This window comes from Mesoplodon densirostris, chromosome 15, assembly GCF_025265405.1.
Source record: "Mesoplodon densirostris isolate mMesDen1 chromosome 15, mMesDen1 primary haplotype, whole genome shotgun sequence".
NCBI lineage: Eukaryota > Metazoa > Chordata > Mammalia > Artiodactyla > Ziphiidae > Mesoplodon > Mesoplodon densirostris.
In genome coordinates, this window is record NC_082675.1 from 74426696 (window position 1) to 74442264 (window position 15569).

The 15569-nt window shown below is 46.0% G+C and overlaps 1 long non-coding RNA gene across 1 annotated transcript in view; it reads right to left on the reverse strand.

Annotated features, from left to right (window-relative positions):
* Positions 1-13647, reverse strand: part of LOC132502663 (uncharacterized) — a 61565-nt gene extending 47918 nt beyond the window's left edge. Inside the window, exon 1 of the long non-coding RNA XR_009534514.1 lies at positions 13352-13647. This is a non-coding gene — a long non-coding RNA (uncharacterized LOC132502663). The remainder of the gene's footprint in view (positions 1-13351) is intronic.
* Between the last annotated feature and the right edge of the window lie 1922 nt (positions 13648-15569).

Consider the following 15569-nt stretch of genomic DNA (forward strand, 5'->3'; position numbering starts at 1 on the left):
TGGGGACAGGAGGACAAGAAGGCGGCCCAGTCCTCTCACTTGCCCGTGACTTGTCAGCGGCAGAGGGTCCCTGGTCTCTACTCCAATGGGGGAGGGTTCTGTGGGGATCCTGGTGGTCTCTGAGCAGGTGGTGAGTGTTGCTTTCAGGGGAATGGGGTCCAGCCTCACCCCAGGTCCCCCGTCACTGGGGACCTGCCAGGAAAGGGTGTCTTGTCTCCTACTGGTCCAGACCGGAGGGTGCATGCCCCCAAGCCCCTCTCTAGGCACTGCTGGGCCCTGCCCCCTTTCACCTTTTCTGTGCCTCATCCTGAAGTTCAGGAAAAGTTCAGATGGGTCCTCTTGGTACCCAGAGAGGCCCAGGGAACTGGGATGGTGGGGCTGTCCTCGCCTCCAGACATGGCACCCTACACCCCATGGGGCCCTTATAATGGCACAGGCACCCAGGGGCACCCAGGCTGTGATCACACAAGCTGCCAGAGGGCGCGTCAAGCTGTCTCTCTCTCTCGCCTCGTGCCCTGAGGTGTGTCCTCACGCGGGCTGTGGGTTCTGGACCGCGAGCTAGGCTTCTCTGCCAGTGTGCCCTCACAAGTGACTCCTGGGGATGCCTTTTGCCGTCCACCTACTTGGCCTGGGGCGGGCGGTGGGTGGAATGTGGTTAGGGGGAAAGGAAGTGACTTCTCAGCAAGTGCAGTGTGCACCCCACCAGCTGACCCCTTGCCTCCTTCCAGCTCCAGGGTTCACCCCACATAGACCAGGGTAGGGGGTGCCAGGACCTGATGGGAGGTCTCCTTCAACTGCCCAGACACCGAGCATCGTTCATTGGCAGCTTTGTCCCTTGGCTGCAATTCCAGAATAATGGGAAAAGTTCCACACAACAATCTATTACTCAGCCAAGAAAAGAGAGAGAAGAGGCTCTCTGTGTACTGGTACTAACTGATCTCAAAGCTATGTTATACAATGAAAGAGCAAGGTTCAAAACCCTAAATATTACGGCCCCAATTTGTATTTTAAAGGTGGTCATAATATATACGTGTCTGTGTTCATAGTCTATACAAGAAACATAACAACGGTTGCTTTGGGGTTGGGGTCTGGGGTCTTACTTTCCACTGGGGGTCTCCATGGATGGTTCAGAGCAGGCACCCAGTAGAGTTAACCCCCTCCCCTAGGCTGAGAAGGCAGAGAGAAGGCCCAATGTAATGTGCCTTTACATCCATTTAGCAAAAGTAAGAAATGAACAAAACAGTGCGGTGACGGACATCACCAGTGCATGTTGCATACCAGAGAGAAAGGGGGCGTAGACACCAGCAAAGGGAAAAGCACATGTTACTTTTACAAAAATAAATCTGCTAGTCATGCATCACCAGCTTCTAAAGAGGATGAGAGGCAGCTTCCAATAAAAGATACTGGTGATTACATATCCTTAAAAAACAGAGGAAAAGGAACAAGAGCCAATGGAAAAGTGGAGAGGTGGCAAAACGACTGTATCTAGAACTTTAGGCACAGGTCTTTTTTTAAATTGACTGGTAACACTGGTTTATAACATTATATAAGTCCCATGTGTACAACATTATATTTCTACTTCTGTATACACTACAGGGTGCTCACCACCAAAAACTGAGTTTCCATCCATCACCGTACAGTTGATCCCTTTACCCATTTTGCCCTTCCCCACTCTCCTCCATCCCCTCTGGTCATCACTGCTCTGTTCTCTGTATCTGCATGTTTGTTTTTGTTTGGTTTGGGCTGTTCATTTGTTTGGGATCTTGTTTTTTATATTCCACATATGACTGAAGTAATATGGTATGTCTTTCTCCATCTGACTTATTAACTTAGCATAATACCCTCAAGGCCCATCCATATTGTTGCAAGTGACAAGATTTCATCTTTTTTATGGCTGAGTAGTATTCCACTGTACACATACATACCACATCTTTTTTATCCTTTCATCTGCTGATGGATGCTTAGGTGGGTCCCATATCTTGGCTATTGTAAATAAGGCTGCCTGTATCTTTTCCAATTAGCATTTTCACCTTCTTTGGATAAATACCCAGAAGTGGGATAGCTGGATCATATATGGTAGTTCTAGTCTTAATGTTCTGAGGACCCTCCATACTGCTCTCTGCAGTGGCTGCACCAGTGTATAATCCCACCAACAGTGCATGAAGGTTCCCTTTTCTCCACACCCTCTCCAGCACTTGTTATTTCTTGTCTTTTTTATCACAGCCAGGCTAACAGGTGTGAGGTGATGTCTCATTGTGACTTTGATTTGCATTTCCCTAATAATTACTGACATTGAGCATTTTTTCATGTGCCTGTTGGCCATGTGTACATCTTCTTTGGAAAAATGTCTGTTTAGCTTCTCTGCCCATTTTTTAATTGGGTTGTTTGTTTTGCTGTCGTTGAGCGGGGCACAGGGTTTTCTCTCATACTCATGTACAAATTTCTTGGCTGTACGATGTCTCATTTAAACATCACAGCCACTGAGGGGTGGGGTGCTGTTACCAGCCCCACTTTGTAGATGTGGACACCTGGGTCAGAAAGCTGCCTTTCTCATGTCACACACCAGTCAGTGGCATAGGGGGCCCAGGCTCAATATTTTTCATATTCTGACTTTCTTTCCTTCACACACATTCCCAGAAGTCTCATACCCTGAGATAGTACCGTACGAGTACTATCAAGACTGCCATTTAGGAATATTACTCAGCCATAAAAAGAAACGAAATTGAGCTATTTGTAATGAGGTGGATAGACCTAGAGTCTGTCATACAGACTGAAGTAAGTCAGAAAGAGAAAGACAAATACCGTATGCTAACACATATATATGGAATTTAAGAAAAAAATGTCATGAAGAACCTAGGGGTAAAACAGGAATAAAGACACAGACCTACTTGAGAATGGACTTGAGGATATGGGGAGGGGGAAGGGTAAGCTGTGACAAAGCGAAAGAGAGGCATGGACATATATACACTACCAAACGTAAGGTAGATAGCTAGTGGGAAGCAGCCACATAGCACAAGGAGATGAGCTCGGTGCTTTGTGACCGCCTGGAGGGGTGGGATAGGGAGGGTGGGAGCGAGGGAGACGCAAGAGGGAAGGGATATGGGAACAGATGTACATGTATGACTGATTCACTTTGTTATAAAGCAGAAACTAATAAAAAAATTTTTTAAAGACTGCCATTTAGGACTTCCCCGGTGGCACAGTGGTTTAGAGGCCGCCTGCCAATGCAGGGGACATGGGTTCATGCCCCGGTCCGGGAAGATCCCACGTGCCGCGGAGCAGCTGGGCCGCTGAGCCTGCGCGTCCGGAGCCTGTGCTCCGCAACGGGAGAGGCCACAACAGTGAGAGGCCCGCGTACTGCAAAAAAAAAAACAAAAAACAAAACAAAAAAACCTGCCATTTACTGATGCCACAGAGCACGCCATGCATACACTGTTACCACACCCCCGAACACGCACTAAATCTATCCTCTCACCAACTGCCGTGTGCTCCTTTTTATAATTTCAATTTTGAACCACGTGAATATAATACCAACTCCAAATAGTGTAAGAGATCTTACTACTGTCTGATCCATTTCCATTCTGTTTCTGGCTGAGACTATGATCAACTAGTCCATATTGAAGTGCTAATGCATTAATGGGCCACACCCTCGGAAAAGGTGTTAGAACTTTATCGGGGGCCTTTGGAGATGAAGCCTTAGCTGAGAGGTTTCCACCACTCTCAAACCCCAAGGCACCATTTTCCTTCCCATGGTAACCACCATGAGCAATATTCTCAGATGTCCCTCCAGACACAGTTTACTCCCCTCCCTGTGTTTATTGAAATGGAAACAGGTTATACACTCTGCTGTGTATCCTGCTTTTTTTTTTTTACCTCATACAACTTTAAAAGTGTTCTAAGAGTTTTTAAAGAATAGATCTTTGAAATTATTTTATCCGTTTGTTTAAAAATCCACACATTTCACGGTTTTAATGGCTCCAGAATATTTCACTCTGTAAATATACCCTATGTTAATTTGACCAGTGCCTTTCTAATAGATATTTGGTATGTTCTTATACCTTGCTATACAAGCAACATTGCAATTTTGCACATTGTCAGATAACTTCCTGAAAGTAGAATTGTGTGTCAAAAGCTACAGGCATTTGTAATTTTAATAGCTATTTCCAAACCGCCGTGCGGTTTGTAGTGATCCACACTCTCACTTGCAGTAGATGGTGCTTGTTTCTCATGCCCTTACCAACACGAGGTAAAGCTAGCAAATTTGTACAAAGAGGCAAGCGTGGGATGCTTAGGCCCTGTGTGGTGTCTGTAGGGGCTCGTGGCGCCTGGGGAGAAGCTTAAAGGTGCTGGGGCTGGTGCTTGCCCACGAGAGGTCAGGCTTCACAGGGGACATGAGAAGCTCTGAGACCAGCTCCGCTCACCTCTCAGTCCTGCCAAAGACGGAGCCAACAGAAATGCCCCATAATCCACAGTATCACTGAGGTTAGTGCCAAGACCTCTCTGCATCTCATCGAGCAATGGTAAAACCCAAGTCTGTGACTGAATCCCACACGCGCAAAGGCAGCTGCCCAGGTTTGCTCATCTTCATGCACAGGTGGTCTCTTGACAGTCGACAGCACATGTGGGGACAGTAGTATAATTAGTTCCCACTCTCCTGGCATGAAACTGGTTTCTCCAACAAGGCTGTGAGGTTAAGAGGGGAAAGCTTCATCTTTGCCTAGCCCTTCCCCCTCACCATGCCCTGAAAAGGTGGTTTGATTAGTTGGAGCCTCCAGTGATGGCCTTTGACCACTGTCCTCTGGGCTTCTGGTCAGAAGACTGACACCTCTTTACCTTTCTGAGGACAAGGCTGGCTGCTACCCTGGTTCAGCGTCAGGCAATTTTCTAGCCAAAGTTTACTATACTTCTTTGGGGCTTAGATACTAGTGTGAAGTGTCAGAGGTTAAAACTGCATCCCTATCCTTCATGGTCTCCCTTATCTGTGTTATGCTGTTGGCAGAGATATGGCCTATCTTCCCGGCAGGGAATGACTGAAGTGTCTGTCAGGAACTAAGGGATCCTGGTGCATCTTGATCTTCCCTGGGATAAACCCTCCCTGCCAAACTTGGCTGGAAATGTACAGCCACCCCGAGTGACCAACAGTCCTGAGGAGAAGGGCTGAAAGGGAAGCTATGAAGCAGAGAATGGGAAACTGTACTTGCCACGAGGTGACTGAATCAGAAAACCCCAATGTCAAAGCTTCAAGGAGGTTTTGTCAACCAGCCTCTTAGTTTTCCCAACGAGAAAACTGAAGCCAAGCAGGTAGGAGAACTCGTCACAAAGCCACATCCCCACCAGCCAGAGCCAGTCTCCACTGAGTTTGGGACGCCTCATCGGAAGGTGGTAGGAATTTCATAGAGATTGATCTTTCGCCCTTATAATGAACGGCTGAAACATTCTCCCTCACTTAAAGTTTGCTATGACGCCAACCCAACCGATGACTGTGAGCACAGAAGGTTTAATGGAAGGTCTAGAAGCTTTTCTCATTTCCCAACCAAACCAAAGTCAGCTGCACTCAGTTCAGCCTCCCTCGGAAACACGTGGCTTGGCAGATGGGTCCCCAACGGGAGTTTGGTGAATGCCTTCCAAGGTGATAATCATTAACAGCAAAGTACACTTTAAGGCAGATTAATTAGGAAGAATACTCTTCAGGTTGATTCCTCCCCCCCCCAAAATTTAAAGGGTATTGATAGTCTAAGAAAGTAGAGAAATGACTCTTCGGTGCCAACTCTACTGGTCTTTTCTACATTTCTCCTTTTCTCCTTTCCAGCCACTTTGGCCAATAACTCCTGGTGCCTCTAGACAGCTAACCACCTGGTCTGCCCCTTCCACGAGTTACTCCAGCAGCTGCGGGTGATGGTTCATCGCCACATGCCATCTCTTACCAGCCAGCTGGGTCCCAAATTCCTTTTCATTTAGAAAAAGATTTTGGTTTCTATTTCCATTATTGGTAATATGACCTTTGGACGTTCCCATGTCTATACTGTGCATGTCAGGCTCAAATTCCAACTACTGGCTAATAGCCAGCAAAAGGGAGCATCTTTCCAGACCCAACGAGCATTATTTTCACATTCTAGTAGCATTCAGGATGCAACTATATTCAAAAATATATTTTGTATATTTTTAAATATATGAAAGCAAAGTCCTCTACACAGGCACAGCCTATAATCAATATCAGATATTAAGTGGTTAACATATTGATGATATTGAGTACCAACATAGTTTGAATACTATTTTATTATTTTAGGAAAGGTTATAATTTGTCTTCCAATCACACTCTTTAAATGGCTTTCTGCAGCCTGCCAAACTATTTCCTGAATTTTCACCAGTAGAAATTCAGTCCTTTGTGTTTACCCTTCTAGAGGCTCCTCTTTCAAAACGTGTATCCCTCAGGAAGGAGTAGCATTTTTCCCGACATCCTAAAACTCAACTGATCTCCAACCAACTGCTTATCTTCTACTGAAGATCAGCTTTTCTCCAGTGTTCCAGTTACTGTCTGTTTACTAGTATTACTATTTTGAGGATGGGGGCTATGTCTATGTCATTCATGAATATCTCCAGGGCTTGGAATGGGTATGCAATAACTAGTTACTGAATGAATAACACATCACCCTGCTATGTCAGATCCTTTGCCATAAACTAGCAGTTCTTAAGTATTATAACCCCTTTTTAACAAAATCCACAGAACTTTTAAGATCTAGTGATTAAGAAACTGCATAATGACCAGAAATTATTCCGACCCGAATTATTCTGAATTCAGTAGAACACTGAAATCAATGTTTGTTTCATCAATCACAACAGCACCCACATGTATTCAAAGGCTTGGCCTTTGCAGCCTCTCTGAAGCACCCCTTCCTTATATCTGTAGCCTACAAGAGGGGATGGAAAACTCACAATTTTGCCAAGAGATGGTCCTGTTTCTAAAGATTAATGAGATGTAAGAATGATGCTGAACTCAGTCCTTTGTGACCACCTAGAGGGGTGGGATAGGGAGGGTGGCCGGGAGACGCAAGAGGGAAGAGATATGGGAACATACGTATATGTATAACTGATTCACTTTGTTATAAAGCAGAAACTAATACACCATTGTAAAGCAATTATACTCCAATAAAGATGTAAAAGAAAAAAAAAAGAATGATGCTGAAGGGGGATAATAAGGTCATCAGTATCTGGAAATTAATTCCCCCAGAACACAGTGGTTATCATTCTAGTGGTGGGTCAATATTAAAGTCTAATGCTGATACATGGAAATAATCACGTTTGTGCACCCCTATTCCTGGGAGTGGAGGGAGGCCCAGAGCACAGATGGGAATATGGACTGCAGACCCATGTCTTACAGAGTCTGGAGCTCCCATGACTGGTGTTCAGATCTGTGAATCTTTCTCACTTCTTTTCACTTTGGTCCCCATCCCCATCCCCACAATGAGAGGCAGCTCAGAAAGGAAGTGGTGCCAGCTGGTGTGGCCCTTTTGAAGCAGAGGTCACAAGAGGCACCCATAAGCTTCTATCCAACTTGAGCTCTAGCTCCGTCGTCCCCGCTGTGATCATCCCTCCCGTGGACTTCACCAAAGCCTCTTAACTTCCTCTCTTGCCCTTCTCCACCCCCCTCTTCTCACTGCTGAATACATGATCCTGTCTAGGTACAAGTGATACCCTTCAATAGCTTCTCAGCGCTCTTGGGATAAAGATGAAACCCCAACCTGTGCCCCCGGGTCCTGCTGGATGGCACCCTGACTATCTCGAGGTCTCACCGGGCGCCTTCTCCCACTCTATCTGCTCCAGCCACGGGGGTTCGCCTTCCGCTGTTTTACACCTTCACACGTGCTCTACCTGGTACCTTTCCATCCCCATCCTTTTGCCTAGACAATTCCTATCCCTCCTTCAGAGCTCAGGCCCAACATGACTTCCTGGAGGAAACTTTTCATGACTCCCCTGCTAGATCGGGCCCCCTTCTTATACCCGCTTAACACCCCAGACACCTATGCTGCAAGCACTCTGAGCTGAGTGACTCCCTTCCAGGATAAGTGAAAGCTCCCCTAATCCAACCCTGACTGGCCCTCGGACTGCCGAGGATCAAAGCCCTCCGCTTCCAAGGTCACTTCGGTTGGTGCTTGCAGCTTTACCGAGACCGCTCATGTCAAGCCAGCAGGCCTGCGTCTGTACAGAAATCCTAGTCCTTTGATGTCGCGCTGCACCTGTCCTCAGCTTTTGGACGAGAGACCATGTCCTCCTCATCTGTTGCCCGTTCAGCAGCCTTGGAGCTCTGCTTCTGATCACACCTCCAAGCAAGGTAAAACCCCAAATGCAGGGGCTTCCCTGGTGGTGTAGTGGTTGAGGGTCCGCCTGCCGATGCAGGGGACACGGGTTCGTGCCCCGGTCCAGGAGGATCCCACATGCCGCGGAGCGGCTGGGCCCGTGAGCCACGGCCGCTGAGCCTGCGCGTCCATAGCCTGTGCTCCGCAACGGGAGAGGCCACAACAGTGAGAGGCCCGCGTACCGCCAAAAAAAAAAACCCAAATGCAAAGGCCACTGCCCCCACCTCCCAACCACTAGCCCACTCCCCAAGGAACCACCATCAATGATATTCTTTGTAACCTTCAAGGAAGAAAAAGTATGCTATTACCACCAAATAAATACATATACAGATGCACACAAGTATTTCTATACTTTTACTTATACCAAATGTATTCTGATATATTTTGGACTGGGGAGGCATGGGATAAATCACCCTGCTTACCCCAATTCCTGGTCTTTTTCTTTTTCTGCACAATTTTACATTGTATGGCTGTATTATTACATTATTACTTTGTATGCTGTATTATTTATGTAACCAGTCTACCATACGTTAGTCTGCTTTTCAGTTTTCTGATCTTACAAACAAGGCTGCAATGAATATTTTTATATACATGTCTTACTTTCCTTTTGTGAATATATCTATAAGTTCCCAGTAATAGAATTACTGCACCAAGAGGGATGTACTTCCAATTTTAACAGACACTATCAAATTATCCTTTAAAAAGTAAACCATTAACATTTCCAGCAACAGCGTTTGAGAATGGCAGCTTGTCCACAGCGTGACAAATACTGGATATTGACCAGCTTTTTAATTTTAACCTATGAGGTCACTGAGAATTGATCCTCATCGACCTTTCTATAATGATGAAGTTAACCCTGTTTTCATGTGCTTATTTTGCTGTAAATTCCGTGTTCATATCCTCTCTTTTCCTCATTTTCATCTTGAATTATTCAATCTTGATTTATAAGAATGTTTCCTAAACTGAAGGGGTGAGGCTGTGGTATAGACTGCTATTTTTCCCTAGATTTTTTTTTCTTTTGACTTTATTATTTTAATCATCTAATGTTAGAAAGTCTCGATTTGCGGCTGTGTGCTGCTTAAGAATGCCTTCCCTGGCCCAAAATTATATACATTTTTATCAGTTTTAAAGAGCTGGACAACTGCTACTGTCTGTCCTAAAGATTCATCTGGTGCCTACTGATCCCCAGCCCCCTTGAGACATCACAGTTGAACAAAACACTGACAGTCGATCTTCCTTTTGACAGTCCTTGCTGAGATCTTCCCCTATGCACACATTCAGCGAAAACAGCCAATACACTTGAGGTTAATTCAATTGATGTTTTTTCCAGACTGTTTTCTGGGTTATTGATTACTTCCAAATGCCCTTTGCACAGCCTGGACTGAAGAAAACATCCCATAAACTCCGGTCTAATTAGAGTCCTGCTCTTAAAACACAAGAATCTGTTTGAATGCTTTTCCTAAAGCTCTTGGAGAAGATGACTTCCCCGGTTGTCTCTAGTCTTCTACGTGCAGCACCACCAGCTAAACCATTCCTAAGAGTGGCTGGGATTTTGCTGATGGCCTGCAGGGGAGCTTTATGTGTAGGGGGGAAAGGGGTAAATGGGGGTGAGCTTCACCGGTGACTGGTAGAGATCACAGCAGCACAAACCGGAGAAAAAAATCAATATTTCTAAAGCTCTGGCTTCATGGGACTTACCCCCATGATCTTTAGCTCATAATGTTTTAGAGTTTATAAACCCTTTCATGGAGATCAGCTCATTGCTGTTTTGCACAGCAATACCGAGGAGAGTCGTAATATTGTTCCTAATATTTTATGTAGGAAAAAAGAGGCTCTGGGAGATGAAGCTAACACAGCTGGGAAGGGCTAAGCTGGGTTGCAAATCTCTTTATTAGGACTCTGAGTCTACTGGTCCTTCCCCAGTTCTCCCTGTCCTACCTAGTTACATCAACTTTCACATAACAGAAGAGCTAAGCTTAAATGCAATGCTTATTAAATAATCATGTGCTCTAAGGAATGAAGAAGTAACTCTAAGGAAGCTGACTTTCAACCTCCAAAAAGAACTGAGCCAGGTCAGTGTAGTAGCAGCACAGGATCCGGCAGGCTCCTGGAATACATTCGGAAAGGGTTGCCATATAAAATATAGCATCCCTAGGTAAATTCACATTACAGATAAACAATGAATAATTTTTAGTAAAAGCAAGCCCCGAATATTGCATGGGACATAATTACCCTAAAAAAATATATTTGTTTATTTGAAGTTAAAATTTAACTGGATGTCCTGTGTTTTTAGTTGCTAAATCTGACAATTCTAATTGAGGAGAGACAGTTTGTCCATACGTATAACAAGATTTGTGATATTCTTGGTCTGAGGAGGTATTAGCTGAGTCGTAGCAGTGACTTCCTAATGTAGAATCGAGAAAGGTCACCTTGTACCACTTAAGATCTCATAGACAAGGAACACTTTTGCCCATTTTGCTTAGAACCAAGCTAAAAAGTTAATAATGCAATGTATCAAAGTCTTTTAAAAATTACAAAAGATGTGTGCAATTATTTATCTTTAAAGGTGGTCTTTGCATCATTCTGAAATAAATAACAATTCTGAAAAAAAGGAACCAACTTACTTCAAAATAGGGTTTTAGTGAATAATAAATTCAGTCAATGGAATACAATGAAAGAAAATGGAATCCAAAATTATTTTTAAGAGTGTTGATACAAGATATTCCTTGACACGGAAGTATGTTGAGGATAGAATATTGAATGAAGAATACAGGTTGCTATATTATCATATTTTTGCAAAACAAGTGCATTTTGTCTGTTAAAGCACACCTTCCCCCCTCATGTTTTAGCATCTCTGAAATTAGGATGCCTTTAGGACTTAATGGCATTATCAGTGTTATTGGCCAGGCAGCAGACATGGTGCAATTGTCACCTATGTGCGTGTGAGAACTCAGTGATTGCTGGTCATGGTGTCAGCTCACTGAGCTATTTGCATTGTTGGTACAATGTTGGTACAACATATTTTGAGTTTGCCATTTAAAATATCTTCCAAGATTACACTATGACTCAGCATTGAAATGAAAAGTTATTTTCTGTGCAGAAGCATGAAAACAAAGCCGAAGGGACTAAATTTGATTTTAGCAATACAAATTTTCTTTTTGTCTTGGAGAAACAGTAACAGTTATGTATTGTTTTTCAAAGCAGCAAACAAGCAAGCGCTTTACAAAACTCAAGAAAGGAACAGACTCACAAGTAGATGAAGGGATGCTGGATTTCGTTACTGAGAAACGTGCAAAAGGATTGCCAATTACAATCGGCCAAGGAAAGCAACTGAGGACAATTAATTTGTTCCTGGGCCAGTTAACCAGGGAGAGGGAAGCCTGGGGCAGAGCTCGGGTGAGCAGCCCAGCCAGCCTCTGCGGACTCTGGCTGCCTTGTCTGTCCTGTTGGCTTTTAATCCAGTCCAGAAGGCAGGGAGAGATTGAGGGGCTTCCACACGGTGCCTGGGACTCCCCTGCTGTCCCTCTCGAGGGCCAAGGCAGGTGAGTGACAGGAGAAGGAACGGTTGTGAGTGAGGAGGTATGTTGCCATCACTTAATTTGCATTTTATCTGTTATCTGGAACTTACCCTGGTCACTTGGGAGCCTCAGGCAGAGGGAAATCCTCGGGGCTCAGGTAAATACCCAGATTTGCCCTCTGAATTGGCCCCAAACCTCTGATCCAAGGACCCCAGCAAGGCGAGGAAGGGGATTTATAGCAACTGGAGTCTATGGTCCCAGCTGCAGAGGGAGCAGAAGCCATGAAGGAATAGGCCTGTGGTCTCCCAGGATGATCCGCCATCTCATGCCCCGCCCCCCACCAACAGCCAGCTGAGTGTCTTTTCTCTCAATACTTTCTCTATTATACCTGCCCAACAACGGCAATAATAATATTTGAGTGCATACTATGTGTCAACCACTATGGTGAGTATTTTAGGTTTATACATCGTCACATTTAATCCTCACCATAGTTTGGGAAGGTAGGTTTTATTATCTGAACTTTACAGATGAGGAAATTTAGCTTCAAGTTCACCCAACAAGTGCAGAAACAGGAGTCAAACTTCAGATTCGCTGGCTACAAATCCCCTGCTCTGAAGCACCACTCACAGTACATTTCTCTTTACAAAGACCCCTGACTGCTAGCTGTCCTCTCCTGTCTAATCCCACTACTGTTTTTTGTTTTTGTTTTTGTTTGCGGTACGCGGGCCTCTCACTGTTGTGGCCTCTCCCCTTGCGGAGCACAGGCCCCGACACGCAGGCTCAGCGGCCATGGCTCACGGGCCCAGCCGCTCTGCAGCATGTGGGATCTTCCCAGACCGAGGCACGAACCCGTGTCCCCTGCATCGGCAGGCGGACTCTCAACCACTGCTGTTGTTTTACTGCTGCTCCTTGGAACTGCTTCCTCTCTCCGCTTCTCACCTACATACCCAGCAGCTATCAAGGAGCCATCCCACATTCCTGTTCTGTGCCCACAGAGGCTGCTCAGCCCCGGCAGTCATCCCAGGATCCCCTGTGCTCACAGAGAGGACACTCAAGTAGCCCTGTGTGACACCCATAATCCCCTGTGCCCACAACTAGCAGATATTGTCTTTTAAACACCACCTTGGTTGGAAGGAATCAACCCTGCCGATACCTTGTTCTTAGACTTCTAGCCTCCAGAACAAATTTCTGTTATTTAAGCCACTCAGTGCATGGTACATTGCTATGGGAGCCCTAGGAAACTAATACAGTAATTAACTAAACCTCTCACATAAAACAACAGAAGCACATAATTATTACTAAGCAAGCATGAGCTGAGACTTCCGGGGAAGATGGCGGAAGAGTAAGACGCGGAGATCACCTTCCTCCCCACAGATACACCAGAAATACAGCTACACGTGGAACAACTCCTACAGAACACCTACTGAACGCTGGCAGAAGACCTCAGACCTCCCAAAAGGCAAGAAACTCCCCACGTACCTGGGTAGGGCAAAGCGGAGAGATTCCCGCACAGAGGATCGGTGCCGACCGGCACTCACCAGCCCGAGAGGCTTGTCTGCTCACCCGCCGGGGTGGGCGGGGCTGGGAGCTGAGGCTCGGGCTTAGGTCAGAGCGCAGGGAGAGGACTGGGGTTGGCTGCGTGAACACAGCCTGAAGGGGCTAATGCGCCACAGCTGGCCGGGAGTGAACACAGCCTGAAGGGGCTAATGCGCCACAGCTGGCCAGGAGGGAGTCCGGGAAAAAGTCTGGACCTGCCGAAGAGGCAAGAGACTTTTTCTTCCCTCTTTGTTTCCTGGTGCTCGAGGAGAGGGGATTAAGAGCGCTGCTTAAAGGAGATCCAGAGGCAGGCGCGAGTCGCGGCTGAAAGCGCGGACCCCAGAGACGGGCGTGGGACGCTGGGGCTGCTGCTGCCGCCGCCAAGAGGCCTGTGTGTGAGCGCAGGTCACTGTCTACGCCCCCCTTCCGGGGAGCCTGTGCAGCCCGTCACTGCCAGGGTCCCGGGATCCCGGGACGGCTTCCCCGGGAGAGCACACGGCGTGCCTCGGGCTGGTGCAACGTCACGCCGGCCTCTGCTGCCGCAGGCTCACCCGGCCACCGTACCCCTCCCTCCCCCACGGCCTGAGTGAAACAGAGTCCCCGAAGCGGCTGCTTCTTTAACCCTGTCCTGTCTGAGCGAAGAACAGACGCCCTCCGGCGACCTACACGCAGAGGCGGGGCCCAATCCAAAGCTGAGACCCAGGAGCTGTGAGAACAAAGAAGAGAAAGGGAAACCTCTCCCAGCAGCCTCAGAAGCAGCGGATTAAAGCTCCACAATCAACTTGATGTACCCTGCATCTGTGGAATACATGAATAGACAACGAATCATCCCAAATTGAGGAGCCAGGAGTCAGTGCTGTGCCTCTGAGGTGGGAGAGACAACTTCAGGACACTGGTCCACAAGAGACCTCCCAGCTCCACATAATATCAAACAGCGAAAATCTTCCAGAGATCTCCATCTCAACACCAGCACCCAGATTCACTCAATGACCAGCAAGCTACAGTGCTGGACACCCTATGCCAAACAACTAGCAAGACAGGAACACAACGCCACCCATTAGCAGAGAGGCGGCCTAAAATCATAAAAAGTCCACAGACACCCCAAAACACACCACCAGACGTGGACCTGCCCACCAAAAAGACAAGATCCAGCCTCATCCACCAGAACACAGGTGCTAGTCCCCTCCACCAGGAAGCCTACACAACCCACTGAACCAACCTTAGCCACTGGGGACAGACACCAAAAACAACGGGAACTACGAACCTGCAGCCTGCAAAAAGGAGACCCCAAACAGTAAGATAAGCAAAATGAGAAGACAGAAAAACACACAGCAGGAGAAGGAGCCAGATAAAAACCCACCAGACCTAACAAATGAAGAGGAAATAGGCAGTCTACCTGAAAAAGAATTCAGAATAATGATAGTAAAGATGATCCAAAATCTTGGAAATAGAATAGACAAAATGCAAGAAACAGTTAACAAAGACCTAGAAGAACTAAAGATGAATCAAGGATTGATTAGAAACACAATAAATGAAATTAAAAATACTCTAGATGGGATCAATAGCAGAATAACTGAGGCAAAAGAACGGATAAGTGACATGGGAGAAAAAATAGTGGAAATAACTACTGCAGAACAGAAGAAAGAAAAAAGAATGAAAAGAACTGAGGACAGTCTCAGAGACCTCTGGGACAACATTAAACACACCAACATTCGAATTATAGGGGTTCCAGAAGTAGAAGAGAAAAAGAAAGGGACTGAAAAAATATTTGAAGAGATTATAGTTGAAAACTTCCCTAATATGAGAAAGGAAATAGTTAATCAAGTCCAGGAGGAACAGAGAGTCCCATACAGGATACATCCAAGGAGAAATACGCCAAGACACATATTAATCAAACTGTCAAAAATTAAATACAAAGAAAACATATTAAAAGCAGCAAGGGAAAAACAACAAATAACACACAAGGGAATCCCCATAAGGTTAACAGCTGATCTTTCAGGAGAAACTCTGCAAGCCAGAAGGGACTCACAGAACATATTTAAAGTGATGAAGTAGAAAAACCTGCAACCAAGATTACTCCACCCAGCAAGGATCTCATTCAGATTTGATGGAGAAATTAAAACGTTTACAGACAAGCAAAAGCCGAGAGAGTTCAGCAGCA